General features: G+C 46.7%; 1 pseudogene; it reads left to right on the top strand.

Moving 5' to 3' along the window:
* The first annotated feature begins 593 nt into the window (after positions 1–593).
* LOC123139360 (probable leucine-rich repeat receptor-like protein kinase At2g28990) overlaps positions 594–15,435 on the top strand; it is a 49,205-nt pseudogene continuing 34,363 nt past the window's right edge.

The raw sequence follows: 15,435 nt of genomic DNA, 5'->3' as shown, positions 1-15,435 counted from the left end.
TTTTGGAACGGATGGGGTATACTAATTACTGTCTAGAGCTTTCCACAACTGTATTAATAAAATTGATGAAATCATCGATAGTTTATCTTCATCTCATTAAATTAGCCAGTTGAGGCACTAAAGAAAAAGAGAGGAAATATTCTTTCATGAGGTCACGACATGCTTCCATGGGTTCATTGAGCCTCCTACGTGGAACCAACAACTTGGCATCAAATCCGTGTTTCGAAGTGCAAAGTCAACTAAACCAAGACGCGATCTTACAATTTCCCTGCGAGTAAGGTCGCTGTCAGTCATCATTACTTCTTCTCTCATTTTTGTTTCGAACCATGATGATTCTTCTCTCCATTTTGTGAGACGGATAGAGCTCGAGAAGAACCAGTCGGTCAACTCCACGGGTTGGCGTTTACGGGCATAAAAATAAACTCAAGTGCATAATTATCCACATTTAGTTTAGGATGTTTTGGTGCAATATATACACATAAGCGCGCAGGGCATTGCCAGTTAGAGATAGTGCCATTGCATGCGCTGTTCCAAACTTCCAATGGTGATCTTCGTCTATTTTGCTGTGCTCGTGTTAAGCGCCACCCCGATCCATGTCGTCGGTCAGCCAGGTTTTCACCTGAATAAAGATGCGCATCACACCGTACCAATCCCATGTGTGTCTTCTTGGTGTATCTCCCGATTCTAACTTGTTTCATGTTGTTTGTGTAAGAAAGGCTTTCTGAGCATCGACTGCGGCATGGATGCCGAGCTCAGCGGCCGAAAGGACGTCAACACCGGCATCGTCTACATCTCAGACGACCAGTACGTCGACGCCGGGGAGAACCACCGGGTGGCAGCCGAGCACGACACCAGCGCCACTGTCGAGCATTATCGTACGCTCAGGAGCTTCCCGTCCGGCGTATGGAACTGCTACTCGCTCCCGACGGAGATCGGCACCAAGTACATGCTCCGGCTGGAGTTCTTCTACGGGAACTACGACGGCAAGAACAGGTTGTCGACGCAGTTCGACCTGCACCTGGGAAGCAACTACTGGGACACGTATGAGACCGGCACTAGGGGCTGGCCGGCCGAGGCGGTCTTCGTCGCCTGGGCGAGCTGGGTGCCGGTGTGTCTTGTGAACAACGGCGGTGGCACCCCATTCGTGAACTCCGTGGAGCTGAGGGGGCTCGGGGCCTCGCTATATCCCAACGCCACCACCAGCCAGTCGATGGCCCTGTATTCGCGGCGCAATTTGGGGACAAACAAATATATGCGGTATGCTCCGCTTCCATCTTTCTTTTCTTATTCAGTGTTGCTAAATCTCAGTCGACAAATGCTATACTGATGAGATCTTATGCGAAAATTCATACAAATTTTTTCTTTTTATTTTTTTCTTTCATATATGATAGTCCCTCCTTTCCGGTTTATAGGGCTTATCTCAAAATTTTAGTTTTTCCATTTTATAAGGCTTAATTTAGTTGTTTTTCATCACATGTTCAGATTTCAAGGTGCATTAAATCATTGCATGCAAGTACTAAGAGAAAATTAACCAATGCATGCAATTTATGCATGCATGCATTGCAATTAATGCATTGGTAAACATACTTTTTTTGAGGAAAACAAGATTAGTAATTGGGTGCTTTTGCAAACTATAAAAAGTATTCCACCACTCATCATCTACCTTGGTTGGTAAGAATTTTGAATTGAGCCTTATAAACCGAAAAGGAGGGGGACTTGGTTAAATCTATATCGACTGAGATCTAATCACACTCTTTCTTATTAGGGGGTTGAATTGAGCTTAATATTTGTGTGCTCCTCGCATTTAGCTTTAAAACTGAATACTGAAGACCACGCGTCAATTACACGTACTCCAGTGGTTAAACATTAATTTTGTTTGACATATACTTTACAACAATTTTAATAACATTTAATTATATGGAAGTATGGGTAGAGAAATGCACGTAAAGTTTTGATTTAGTTCAGATTTTGCTACGATTTGATTGGATTTTTTGCGGGTAAGATTGATTTGATTTGATTAAGTTAATGTTAGACGTGGTTTAGTAAAGTATCGATTTGATTTAAATTATTTCAAGATAATATATTTATGTTGCTTCTTATTTTGCCATCGCGCCGGCCGGGCAATAGACCGGGCCGGTCAAACTAGCCGCCGGTCTGTAGAAACTGGCACCTGCATAGCTTGACCTGTCCGTCTAACGCATAACTTTTTCTCTTGGAAACTTCAAAAAAGACCGTGCCATCTAGGTTCTAACCCGAGACCTTCATGTTCAGAGCAAAGCAAACTAAACATTAGACCATCGCGACCGATTGTCCTTACTCACTGCTCTTCCACTTTTATCCTCATTTAGTTCGTGGAACTTTTTCCTTTTCCTTTTTTTTATTTTCTTTTTTTTCTTGGAATGGGTTTGTTTCTTTAATTCTTTTTTTTTGCTAAAAGCATGAACTTTTTCCTCATATCCGTGATCTTTTTTTATTGATGAAAATTTTCTTTAAGATCGATGAATTCTTTTCAAATGGATGAATTTTTTTCAAAATAGACGAACGTTTTTTAGAATCAGTTTTTTTCAAATCTGATGAACTTTTCTCAAGTTCAATGAACTTTTTTCAACATTGATGAACTTTTTTTAAAATTGATGATTTAAAAAAATGACCTTCTTTTCAAAATCGATGAACTGTTTTCAAAATAGAAGAACTTTTGTCAGAATAGATGAATTTTATTCAAATATGATGAATTTTGTTTTTCATATTTTACCAAAAACATTCATATTCGATGAAATTTTTTCAAATTTGATGATTTTTTTAAAAAAATAAATGAACTTTTTTCAAAATCAATGCCTTTTTTCAAAATCATTGAAACTTTTTTAAGGATATAAAGTTTTGTTTCAAATGGATGAACTTTTTTCTTTAAATCTGCAAGCCTTTTTTTATTTCACAATTTTATTTCATAAGAAATAGAAAAATTAGGTGAGTTTTTTCTACCGGATCAACAACCAAAAAAGGAACAAAAAAACTTGGCTACTAGCGAGTGGCTGAGCGAGCGGCCGATCCAGTGAAGCGAGGGACCGAAGTTAGCAGTACCGACTGTATTTGCTTTCCCGAGCAAGCGAGCGCGATCATAGGCCGACGCATGCCAGCGACAGTGCGAGCGCCAGCACGTTAACGGGCGCCTGCAACGCTGCATAGGAACTCTCGTGCGTGAGCGCTATGATAAACCACAAGTATAGAGAATCGCAACAGTTTTCGAGGGTAGAATATTCAATCCAAATTTATTGATTTGACACAAGGGGAGTCAAAGAATATTCTCACGTATTAGCAGTTGAGTTGTCAATTTAAAAACACCTGAATAACTTAATATCTGCAGCAAAGTATTTTGTAGCAAAGTAATATGGAAGTAACGGTAACGGTAGCAAAAGTAATATTTTTGGGTTTTGTAGTGATTGTAACAGTAGCAAAGGAAAAGTAAATAAGCGAAGAACAATATGTGTAAAGCTCGTAGGCATTGGATCGGTGATGGAGAATTATGCCGGATGCGGTTCATCATGTAACAGTCATAACATAGGGTGACACAGAACTAGCTTCAATTCATCAATGTAATGTAGACATGTATTCCTAATATAGTCATACGTGCTTACGGAAAAAAACTTGCATGACATCTTTCGTCCTACCCTCCCGTGGCAGCGGGGTCCTAATGAAAACTAAGGGATATTAAGGACTCCTTTTAATAGAGTACCGGACCAAAGCACTAACACATAGTGAATACATGAACTCCTCAAACTATGGTCATCACCGGGAGTGGTCCCGGTTATTGTCACTTCGGGGTTGCCGGATCATAACACATAGTAGGTGTAAGGGCATATTTATTCCCAATATGTTTTGGTGATTGATGACAATGCTTGTGCGGACTAATCGTGTGCGTTAGTTCTTTCAGAGATTCATCCATTGGCACGAGACGATTTCCTCCCCTCGATGTTGTAATTCAAGACGGTGTAGCTCCTTCGTTTCGTTGTTGTTGGACTAGTTCCGTAGGAGTCACCGTACTATCAAGAGGGGATCCGTTTTGGTAAGACTTGGGTGGAATCACACGTACACATCATTATCACACCCGTCGTCTTTCCTTCCGCATCTCTGGAGCTGCTGTTTTCCCCTTACTGTGCTCTACTCTGCCCTAGCGGTAGTACCGCGTCCACAGCGGTAGTACCGCCGAAACTCCACAGCGGTAGTACCGCTCTCAGAGCGGTAGTACCGCTTGGGTGTTTCGGCCGTAGTACCGCTGTGCGTCTGGGCTACTTCCGCCTCGATTCTCGAACGAATTTTTCGTGTCGGGTTTTGCGGCACTAAGGGAGGTAGTAGGGGCGGTAGTACCGCTCTAAGCGGTAGTACCGCCCTTCCCTAGCGGTAGTACCGCCCTGGTGTCAGGGCCTTGGGCAGCGCAGCAGTACCGCTGGGTCGAAGCGGTAGTACCGCCCGGAGCGGTAGTACCGCTCTTCCCTGGCGGTAGTACCGCCCTGGGGTCAGGGCCCCAGGCAGCGCGGCAATACCGCTAGATCGAGCGGTAGTACCGCCCGGAGCGGTAGTACCGCCCTTCCCCAGCGGTAGTACCGCTCTGTGCGGGGCTGGTGAGTGGGATAACGGTTGGATTGTTCTTCCCACTATATAAAGGGGTCTTCTTCCCCAAAGTTGTCCTACCTCTTTTCCCCAAAGCTCCATTGTTGCTCCAAGCTCCATTTTCGCCCGATCTCTCTCCCTAGCCAATCAAACTTGTTGATTTGCTCGGGATTGGTTGAGAAGGCCCAGATCTACACTTCCACCAAGAGAAATTTGATTCCCCCACTTATCCCTAGCGGATCTTGTTACTCTTGGGTGTTGAGCACCCTAGACGGTTGAGGTCACCTCGAAGCCATACTCCATTGTGGTGAAGCTTCGCGGTATTGTTGGGAGCCTCCAAGTGTTGTGGAGATTGCCCCAATCTTGTTTGTAAAGGTCCGGTTGCCGCCTTCAAGGGCTCCAATAGAGGAATCATGGCATCTCGCATTGTGTGAGGGCGTGAGGAGATTACGGTGGCCCTAGTGGCTTCTTGGGGAGCATTGTGCCTCCACACCGCTCTAACGGAGACGTACTTCCCCTTAAAAGGAAGGAACTTCGGTAACACATCCTCGTCTCCACCGGCTCCACTCTTGGTTATCTTGTCCCTTTACTTTTGCAAGCTTACTTGTGCTATATCCATTGCTTGCTTGTGTGCTTATTGTCTTTGCATCATATAGGTTGTTCACGTAGTTACACATCTAGACAACCTATTTCATTGCAAGTTTTAAATTGTTAAAGAAAAGTCTAAAAAGTGTTAGTTGCCTATTCACCCCCCCCTCTAGTCAACCATATCGATCCTTTCAATTGGTATCAGAGCGTCGTCTCTTTATTAAGGACTTTGCCATCCGAAGAGTATGGTTGACACCAACGATGGTGTGGAGGAGCACTCCGGTGTGAATCCTGTCTCGTCTTCGGCTGAAGGGGGAACCTCGGTCTCTCGTGAGGAATTCGATATGGCTTTAGACACATTGAAAACCTCCATGACGGTCGAGGTTAAAAGCATGTTTTCTGAATTCCTAGAGGGACTCAAACTATCTACCTCGCCAATGAAAGTGGGTGATCCCATTAACAAGGTGACGGATGCTAACCCCGACAAGGGGGAAGCTAATAGTGAAAAGAGTCCGTCTACTAGTGGTAGGAATGGCACCGGCATCTATGCCCGTGTGGAACCCCCGGTGTATAGAGGACCGATCCCCTCTACTCATTTGAATCATGCCGGTCCTCCTCCTAAATATGTGAAAAATGAAGATTATGATTCTTGGGTTTATCGCTTCAAGCGTCATTTAAAACATGTGAATACTAACCTTTGGAGAATTATTGAAGAAGGTTTCTATCCTCATGATCCAAGCAACTTCACCCCTCGAGAAGAAGTGGACAATCAATTTAATGAGAGTGCTCTCTTCATCATCCAAGATGCTATCCTTCCCGAAGATCTCCCTCATCTTCGACCTCATGTCATGGATAAAGAAGCATGGAAGTGTGTCGAGCGTATGTATTGAGGAAGTGCTAGCATTCAACGCTCCAACTATGAAGTGGTGCAAGATGAAGCCAATGAGTTTGCAATGAAAGAGGATGAAGAACCTCGTGAGCTCTTTCGAAGAGTGACCAAACTTGCGGTCGCACTCCGAGATCATGGGAGCAAGGACACGGATGACAACTGGATCAAGCGCAAGTTCCTCAAGGCCATGATGCCCTACAACAAGGCCATGTCCTCCGTTATCCGCCAAAGACCGGACTTCCACTCCATGACCTCTGGTGAAGTGTTGGATGAGTTTGTTGCAATGAACATCTTGGATAAGACCGCCGACAATGCGGTGCTCCGTTCCCAAAGGGAAAAGAAGCCAAATCTTGCCTTGAAGGCCAAGGTTAGTGTGGAAGAAGAAGAAGAAGAGGAAGATGAGGAGAGCAACCCCGAGGACACGAAGTATGATTATCATGAGCACATGGCTCTTGCCTCAAGAACGTTTTGGAGTAAGAAGACTACAAGACCCAACTTCAACAAGAACAACTCAAGTGGCCTCAAGGGGAAGCAACGAGTTAGAACTTGTTTCAACTGTGGCAATGTCAGCCATTTCGTTGCGGATTGTCCTTACGAGAAGTGGGAAGACAATGGTGGCAAGTTCATTCGAAAAGACAAAGCCAAGTCCTTCCCAAACAAGAACAACTTCACCAAGAAGACTCCTTCTCGCGGGTTGGTGGTTCAAGAAGAATACCGTGAGGATGACGATGATGATGAAGATGGTGAAACAATGGCCATGGCATCCGTTGCCATTGTCTCAACTCCTCGGGTGTCTCTCTTCGATGCACCTAACGAGAACATCACCGCCAAGTGCCTCATGGCTAAGGCCACCAACAAGGTAACCCCCAACATCAAAACCACCATTATTCCTAACCCTCCTTCAACGGATGACTTTGATAATGGTAAGGGGTCCAATGAGGAGATCAATGAATTTGAGTCCTTCATGAGTAAGCTCAAGGGAAAATCCAAGAAGCATTTCGTTGCTCTCTTGGAACAACTTGGTGAAGCCAATGACATGATCGAGGCTCATGAAGAAACCATCACTAAGATGGAAAGTCATAGTCGTGACTATGCCGATGAGATATTGGATCTCTCTAATGCTCTTGAGGAAGAGTGTGGGCATCGTTTGGCTCTTGAGGAGTCACACAATGATGGTCATGCTAAACTAAAGAAAGATATTGATCATGCTCTTGTTGTGTCTCGTGTTCTAGCTTCCGAGAAGGGTAAACTTGGGGTTGATCATGTTAGACTCACGGAGGAGTTTGACGTACTTGACAAGGCCCACAAGGTCTTGAAAGGTGCTCATTCCACCCTCAAGGAGTCTCATGCTCAACTCCAAGTTAAGCTAACCAAGGAAAAGGCCACATTTCCTCACATGGTCTTAATTGATAATGCAAATGCTACTAACCCATGTTGTGAGCATGTGCATCTTGTGGAGGAAAATGCCAAGTTGAAGGAAAAACTCGAGAAAGGTCTTGTGTCATGCATACAAGGCGAGAAGAACCTAAATGACCTTTCGAGAAATCAAAAGGAAGTTGTGGGCAAGGAGGGAGTTGGGTTCGCACCCAAGTCCAAGAACAAGAAGAAGAACAAGGAGAAGAAGAGCAAGACCAATCGACCTCCTCCGCTCACGCAAACCTTTGTGAGGGAGGGAGAAGGTGCTCCTAAGGAGAAGAAGAACAATGAGAAGAGTGGTGAAGCCAAAGAGCGCAACGCCATCTCTCCCAACAAAGCCGGCGACTTTAACCCCTCTTATGTGTTGTGCCGTGCTAGTGATGGACATGTTTATGCTAAATTTGTTGGTTCTCCTTATGAGTACATTGAATGGTCTATTTGGGTTCCTAAGACCCTTGTTACTAACATCAAAGGACCCATTACTCAATGGGTACCTAAAACCAAGCATTGATCTCTTGTAGGTGTTTGCTTCCGGTGGGGGATCATGGTTGCTCGATAGTGGAGTAACAAATCATATGACCGGGAGCAAGGACTTGGTGGTGGACGTGCACAATATCCCATCTATGCCCACCAATGTCGAATGGGGTGATGCCTCACATTCTAAGGTATTGGGTCTTGGCAAGGTTGTCATTTCTCATGATCTAACGATCAAGAAAGGCATGCTTGTTGAGTCCCTTGCGTTCAATTTACTTTCCGTTCGTCAACTCGCACTCATGGGTTTTGCCACCTTCTTTGATATTGATACCGTGGCCCTCTTGTGGAGCAAGACTCTTAAAGTAGCCTTTGTTGGGCATGTCGAGAACGGTCTCTATGTGGTTAACTTCTCGGAGCAACCCACTAAGACCGCGACATGCCTAATGGCTAAAGTTGATGTGGGATGGCTTTGGCATCGCCGTTTAGCCCACGTCAATATGAGATCTTTGCAAAGTCTTCTCAAGGGGGACCATGTTCATGGACTAACGAATGTTAGTTTTGCCAAAGATCGTGTTTGCAGTGCTTGTATCGAAGGAAAGCTTCATGAGACGGCTCATCCTCCCACGACTATCATCTACTCGAAGAGACCCTTGGAACTCCTCCACATGGACCTCTTTGGGCCCCCATCCTTTGATAATCTTGGGGGTAGAAAGTATTGCTTGGTGATAGTGGATGATTATTCAAGATACACTTGGGTATACTTCTTCAAGAGGAAGAGTGAGACTCAACAAACCATCATCGACTTTGCAAATGAAGCTCAACGTCAACATGATGCAAAGATCTTGACAATAAGAAGTGACAACGGCACCGAGTTCAAGAACTACACCTTGGATGAGTTTCTTAGTGATGAAGGGATCAAGCATCAATATTCTGCACCATATACCCCTCAACAAAATGGTGTTGCGGAGAGGAAGAACCGGACGTTGATGGATGCGGCAAGAACCATGATGGCGGAGTTCAAGTCTCCATACAACTTCTGGGCCGAAGCCATCAACACAGCTTGTCATGCATCCAATCGGCTCTATCTCCGCAAAGGCTTGAACAAGACTCCGTATGAGATACTCACCGGGAACAAGCCTAATCTCAAGTACTTCCGGGTGTTCGGGTGTAAGTGTTTCATTCTCAAGAAAGGTGTTCGTTTTTCTAAATTCGAAGCTAGAGCTCATGAGGGCATATTTGTTGGTTATGCTACAAACTCTCATGCTTACCGTGTTCTCAACAAGTCCAACGGACTCATTGAGGAGACGTGTAACGTAGAGTTTGATGAAAATAACGGCTCCCAAGTGGAGCAAAGTGGTACTTGTGATGTAGGTGATGAAATTCCTCCCCAAGCCATAAGAAGAATGGGTATTGGTCATATCCTACCCATTGAGGAACCCCTTGTGGCCGAAGGAGAAGGACAATGCTCCACTCAAGTGGAGCCATCACCTCCCCAAGATCCACACGCTTCCAAAGAACAAAGTGAAGGCCCTCAACCTAAGGAACAAGACCAAGGGCAAGATCAATCACAAGATGGTGATGAACCTCCACATGATGCCCAAGGTCAAGTTCTTCCCCTCGAGCAAGTTCAAGATCATGAGCAAGCTCAAGATCAAGAACAAGCTCATGACAACGCTCAAGATGATCAAGTGAACCCTCCTCCTTCGACATCCGAGGAGGAATTGGAGCGTCGTGCCGTGAAGATTGCTTCCAAACTCACCACCAAAGGTCATCTCATGGAGAATGTGGTTGGAAGCCTAAGAAAGGGGGTAAGCACTCGTAGACAGTTAGCAAACTATTGTGAACATCATGCGTTTGTCTCTTGTGTTGAACCCCATAAGGTCTATGAGGCGCTCGAAGACTCGGATTGGCTCAATGCCATGCATGAAGAACTCAACAACTTCGAATACAACAAGGTGTGGAGATTGGTGCCAAGACCTTCGGGGAACCACAACGTCATTGGAACAAAGTGGATCTTCAAGAACAAGCAAGATGCTCATGGGAACATCATTCGCAACAAGGCAAGATTGGTAGCACAAGGCTACTCCCAAGTCGAGGGTATCGACTACGGTGAAACCTTTGCTCCCGTTGCTCGTCTTGAATCCATTCATTTGTTGATTGCTTATGCTTCCCATCACAACTTTAAGTTGCAACAAATGGATGTGAAAAGTGCTTTTCTTAATGGTCCCATTAATGAGTTGGTTTATGTCAAGCAACCCCCCGGGTTCGAGGACCCCTACTTCCCGGATCATGTGTATCAACTCGATAAGGCACTCTATGGCCTTAAACAAGCCCCACGTGCGTGGTATGACCACCTTACCGAGTTGTTACAAGATCGTGGATTTGAAGTAGGACAAATCGATCCCACTCTTTTTACTAAGAAGGTCAAAGGGGAGTTGTTTGTATGCCAACTATATGTTGATGACATTATCTTTGGTTCTCCTAACAAAGCTTTCAATGAGGAATTTGCCGCTCTCATGACCTCCAAGTTCAAGATGTCTTCGATGGGAGAATTGAAGTTCTTCCTTGGCTTTGACATCAAACAAAGAAGAGAAGGAACCTTCATCAACCAAGCCAAATACACTCAAGACATGCTCAAGAGATTCAAGTTAAGTGATGTCAAGCCGGCTTCTACTCCAATGCCCACCAAGTGCCAACTTGACATTGATCCCAATGGTAAAGCAGTGGATCAAAAGGTATATCGCTCCATGATTGGATCCTTGCTTTACCTTTGTGCATCTAGACCAGATATCATGTTGACTGTGGGGATGTGTGCACGGTTTCAAGCTGCACCAAAGGAAAGTCACTATGTGACGGTCAAGCGAATCTTTCGATATTTGGCTCATACCCCAAACTTTGGCTTATGGTACCCAAGAGGGGCAAACTTCAATCTTGAAGGGTTTACGGATTCCGATTGGGCGGGAGACAAAGTGGATAGGAAGTCCACTTCCGGAGGGTGCCAGTTTCTTGGGTGCTCTTTGGTGAGTTGGTCTTCCAAAAAGCAAAGTTGTGTGTCTCTCTCGTCCACCGAAGCAGAATATGTGGCGGCCATTAGTTGTTGTGCACAACTCTTGTGGATGAGGCAAACTATAAAGGAATACGGTGTCATTTGTGACAAAGTGCCTCTTTGGTGTGACAACGAAAGTGCCATCAAGATTTCTCTCAACCCGGTGCAACACTTCAAGACGAAGCACATTGAGATTCGGTATCACTTCATCCGGGATCACATTAGGCGAGGAGAGATCAAGCTCAAGTATGTCAACACTCATGATAACCTTGCAGATATTTTCACGAAGCCCTTGGATGAAGCAAGATTTCGCGAGTTAAGGCATGAGCTAAATATCATTGATTCGAGCAATGTGACTTGAACCCTGGCACACCCCACCCCACTCAACTTGGTATCTTGCTTAGATGTAGGCATGGACATAGGGGGAGTGTTGTTCTCCCAATGAACTTTCCCTCCCCCCATTATGCATAAAACGATCAACTCTTTCACAATAGCCATTTTTGATGGTACTTGTGCTTCAAAGACGAGTTTTGGTCATGGGCCCAAGGATAATTCTTCGCGGTGCCATACCATTTGACTCAAACATAGGTGGCTCCGGCCACCGCCCTCTCCTGAGAGAGGCCAGAGCTTACTCTGTTTCGTGTGGTTGTTTGTGTTTGAGTTGTTTCTGGTCTGTTGTGTGTGTGTGTGTGTGTGTTGTCGCGGCGGTCCTCTCGTTCTTTTGGCTTTGCTTTCCGTTTCTTTTTTAGCATTAGCCGTTGGTCTAGAAGCAGTGTGGTTGCTGAAGCGGTACTACCGCTGGTGGCGAGCGGTACTACCGCTCTTAGCGGTACTACCGCCCTCCAGAGCGGTACTACCGCTGTGAGGCGTGGGCTGGGGGTTATATCGGGGGCAGGGGGAGTTTCTTCTCCCCCATACCCATTCGCTCACCCCTTCGCCCTGTTCGTCTCTCTCTTCAGCAACCGGCACCGCAGGAGGGCTCTGGCGGATCTCCCTCTCCGGGGCGCTCCTCTCCGTTTCCTTCGGTGGAATCGATCCCCACCTTGTCCTCTTCCCATGGATGCCGGTATTGCCCCCGTTCCCTATTTCCTTTCGTCTAGATTTCCAATCTAGCGTTCTTGGGGCAATAGTAGTTGCATCTCTAGATTTTTGTCCAGATCTAGGCTTGAGTAGGATGGAGAATGCTTCTAGACTGTTTGGATTAGTGTTAGGTTGGAGTATTTTTGAATTTGGTAGGACGGTAGTACCGTATCTGACCACGGTAGTTGGAAACTACTGTTTCCCCGCCTCGAGCGGTACTACCACTCTCCCAGAGCGGTACTACCGCTGAGAGCGGTACCAGAGCGGTACTACCGCTCAAGGGTCACGGTACTACCGCCCTCTACCCAGTTCCATCATCCTCCAACCTCTCAGTGATCTCTTTGTTCGTGTTTGTGGCTTAAGCTCCTTCTTTCTGGTTGTTTGTGTGTTTGTGTGTGTGGTTACAGGTGATGAGGTTCCTGAGCATCAGGCTCGTCGTGTCAACCCCGGTCGTGCCTCGTCCAAGCGCTACCGCACCACTGAGCTCACTGAGCCTGCCGAAGGATCTTCTAGTGCTCCACCTCCTCCCCAACTGCAGAAGAAGCCTGGGGTCAAGCCAAAGCCAAGCAAAACCGTGCCAGAAATGCCACCCAAGGAGTTCTGGGCAAGGTGCCGCCGCAACCCGTATGAGGTCGACCAAGATCCCACTTTGGTCAACCGTCCGTTCTGGACCAGGTTCCAGTTTGCCATCTATTTTGATGTCCTCAAAGCCAAGAAGAATCTCTATGTCAACGTGCACTCCATCGACACCGAGCATATGGAGAATGATCCTGACTACTTTGGTGAAGCTCTTCAGATGTGCACTCAACTGAACATTCTCGGGATCATGCAATTCAACAAGGACTATGATGCTGATATTGTGGCCCAATTCTATGCCATGGTTCACCTTGGGACCGATGAGGATAGGACTCTGACTTGGATGACAAATGGCAAGTTGCTGTCAGTCAAGTGGAAAGCTTTCATGCAGTTGATTGGGGTGGAAGATCTTGGACTTGAGTCTTCTGTCGGCTTTCGCCCCCACCGTCGCACCAATGCCACTCACAAGCAAGCTCTGTGGCCCTACTGCACTCTGAGGATCAACCATGAGACGAAGAAGGAGACCTATGAGCTGCCTGCCTATCTGGACATTCTTCACCGTATCTTCAGAGAGACTCTTTTCCCTCGCATCGGGAATCTGGACCAGGTTCACTCTTATCTCGTGGACATGCTTCTCTTCTGTCAGCGGGAGAAGGGGCAGAGCATCAGAGAGTCCTTGGATATCTCTCATGTTATGAGGTCTGAGCTAATTTCTGCTATCTCCGAGCGCAAGTGCCCGATTTATGGTCCGTTCATTATGCTGCTTATTGAGAAGGCCTGGGATCGTGTCTATCCCAAGGTGGTGCTGGAGATTGGAGAGTTGGTTTCTCACGATGTCAAGCGTCTGAGGAAGAAGGATAACTGGGGCACTCAGGCCCCTAGGACTGGAGTTGCTTCATCTGCTGCTGCCATGGAGACTGAGGAGGAGTTTGGGGCTGAGGCTGAGGATGAAGATGATGACTGCGTGCCTTCTGAGGGAGAGCCCTCTTGGGACAAGAAGCTCAAGATCAAGGTGAAGAAGATGTTTTGCATGGAGTCTCACGGTCAGTACATGACTCATGTGGCTGAGAAGAAGGCCCGAGGTCGCCACAAGGAGCTCATGCGTCAGATGGGTGCTATTGTGATTAGTGGTTCTGAGGATCAGCTTACCGAGGAGGAGGAGTGGATTCAGCAGTACTGCCCCTGGACTGATTCTAATGCTGAGCACTTCCCGGCTGACGATGGCACCGCAGATGATCCCTCTGAGATCTGATGGGTGTCCATCGTTTACCTTCACCTGGAGCCGTAGCATCACTACCTCTCCTTTTGGTGTCTCGATGCCAAAGGGGGAGAGAGTTTAGGGATTTGCGTTCTGTGTCTTCCGTCGTTTGTGTTTGTGCTTTCGCTTGTTGCTTTATTTGGTTTGTGTCCGTGAGACCTAAGTTCTGGTTCTGTCAGTAAGACCTAAGCTCGAGTCATATGGTGTGAGACATATGCTACCTTATCTCTTCGTATCTTTATCTATGTCTATCTAGCTTATGAGTTCCATGCTTATCCTGTTATATATATATGTTGCTCTCATATCTTGCTTAGGTAGTTGGTCTCTAAAATGTAGGGGGAGCATTGATCCTGGCATCTGTGCCGTGCAGTCCAAAGCACTTTTCTAGGTAGCACACATCCAGGGGGAGCCCTTCTATATTTTAGGACGGTTGTACTTTTGCGCTTATCCTATATCTTTCATATTGTGCAAATCCCGTATTGTCATCAATCCACCAAAAAGGGGGAGATTGTAAGGGCATATTTATTCCCAATATGTTTTGGTGATTGATGACAATGCTTGTGCGGACTAATCGTGTGCGTTAGTTCTTTCAGAGATTCATCCATTGGCACGAGACGATTTCCTCCCCTCGGTGTTGTAATTCAAGACGGTGTAGCTCCTTCGTTTCGGTGTTGGTGGACTAGTTTCGTAGGAGTCACCGTACTATCAAGAGGGGATCTGTTTTGGAAAGACTTGGGTGGAATCACACGTACACATCATTATCACACCCGTCGTCTTTCCTTCCGCATCTCTGGAGTTGCTGTTTTCCCCTTACTATGCTCTGTTCTGCCCTAGCGGTAGTACCGCGTCCACAACGGTAGTACCGCCGAAACTCCACAGCGGTAGTACCGCTCTCAAAGCGGTAGTACCGCTCCGAGCGGTAGTACCGCTCTCAGAGCGGTAGTACCGCTTGGGTGTTTCGGTCGTAGTACCGCTGTGCGTCTGGGCTACTTCCGCCTCGATTCTCGAACGAATTTTTCGTGTCGGGTTTTGCGGCACTAAGGGAGGTAGTAGGGGCGGTAGTACCACTCTAAGCGGTAGTACCGCCCTTCCCTAGCGGTAGTACCGCCCTGGTGTCAGGGCCCTGGGCAGCGCGGCAGTACCGCTGGGTTGAAGCGGTAGTACCGCCCAGAGCGATAGTACCGCTCTTCCCTGGCGGTAGTACCGCCCTGGGGTCAGGGCCCTAGGCAGCGCGGCAGTACCGCTGGGTCGAGCGGTAGTACCGCCCGGAGCGGTAGTACCGCCCTTCCCCAGCGGTAGTACCGCTCTTTGCGGGGCTGGTGAGTGGGATAACGGTTGGATTGTTCTTCCCACTATATAAAGGGGTCTTCTTCCCCAAAGTTGTCCTACCTCTTTCCCCCAAAGCTCCATTGTTGCTCCAAGCTCCATTTTCGCCCGATCTCTCTCCCTAGCCAATCAAACTTGTTGATTTGCTCGGGATTGGTTGAGAAGGCCCAGATCTAC

The sequence above is a fragment of the Triticum aestivum genome, chromosome 6B (genome assembly GCF_018294505.1).
Source record: "Triticum aestivum cultivar Chinese Spring chromosome 6B, IWGSC CS RefSeq v2.1, whole genome shotgun sequence".
Lineage (NCBI taxonomy): Eukaryota > Viridiplantae > Streptophyta > Magnoliopsida > Poales > Poaceae > Triticum > Triticum aestivum.
The sequence above is the reverse complement of the archived record's forward strand: the minus strand, read 5'-3'. Positions and strand labels throughout refer to the sequence as shown.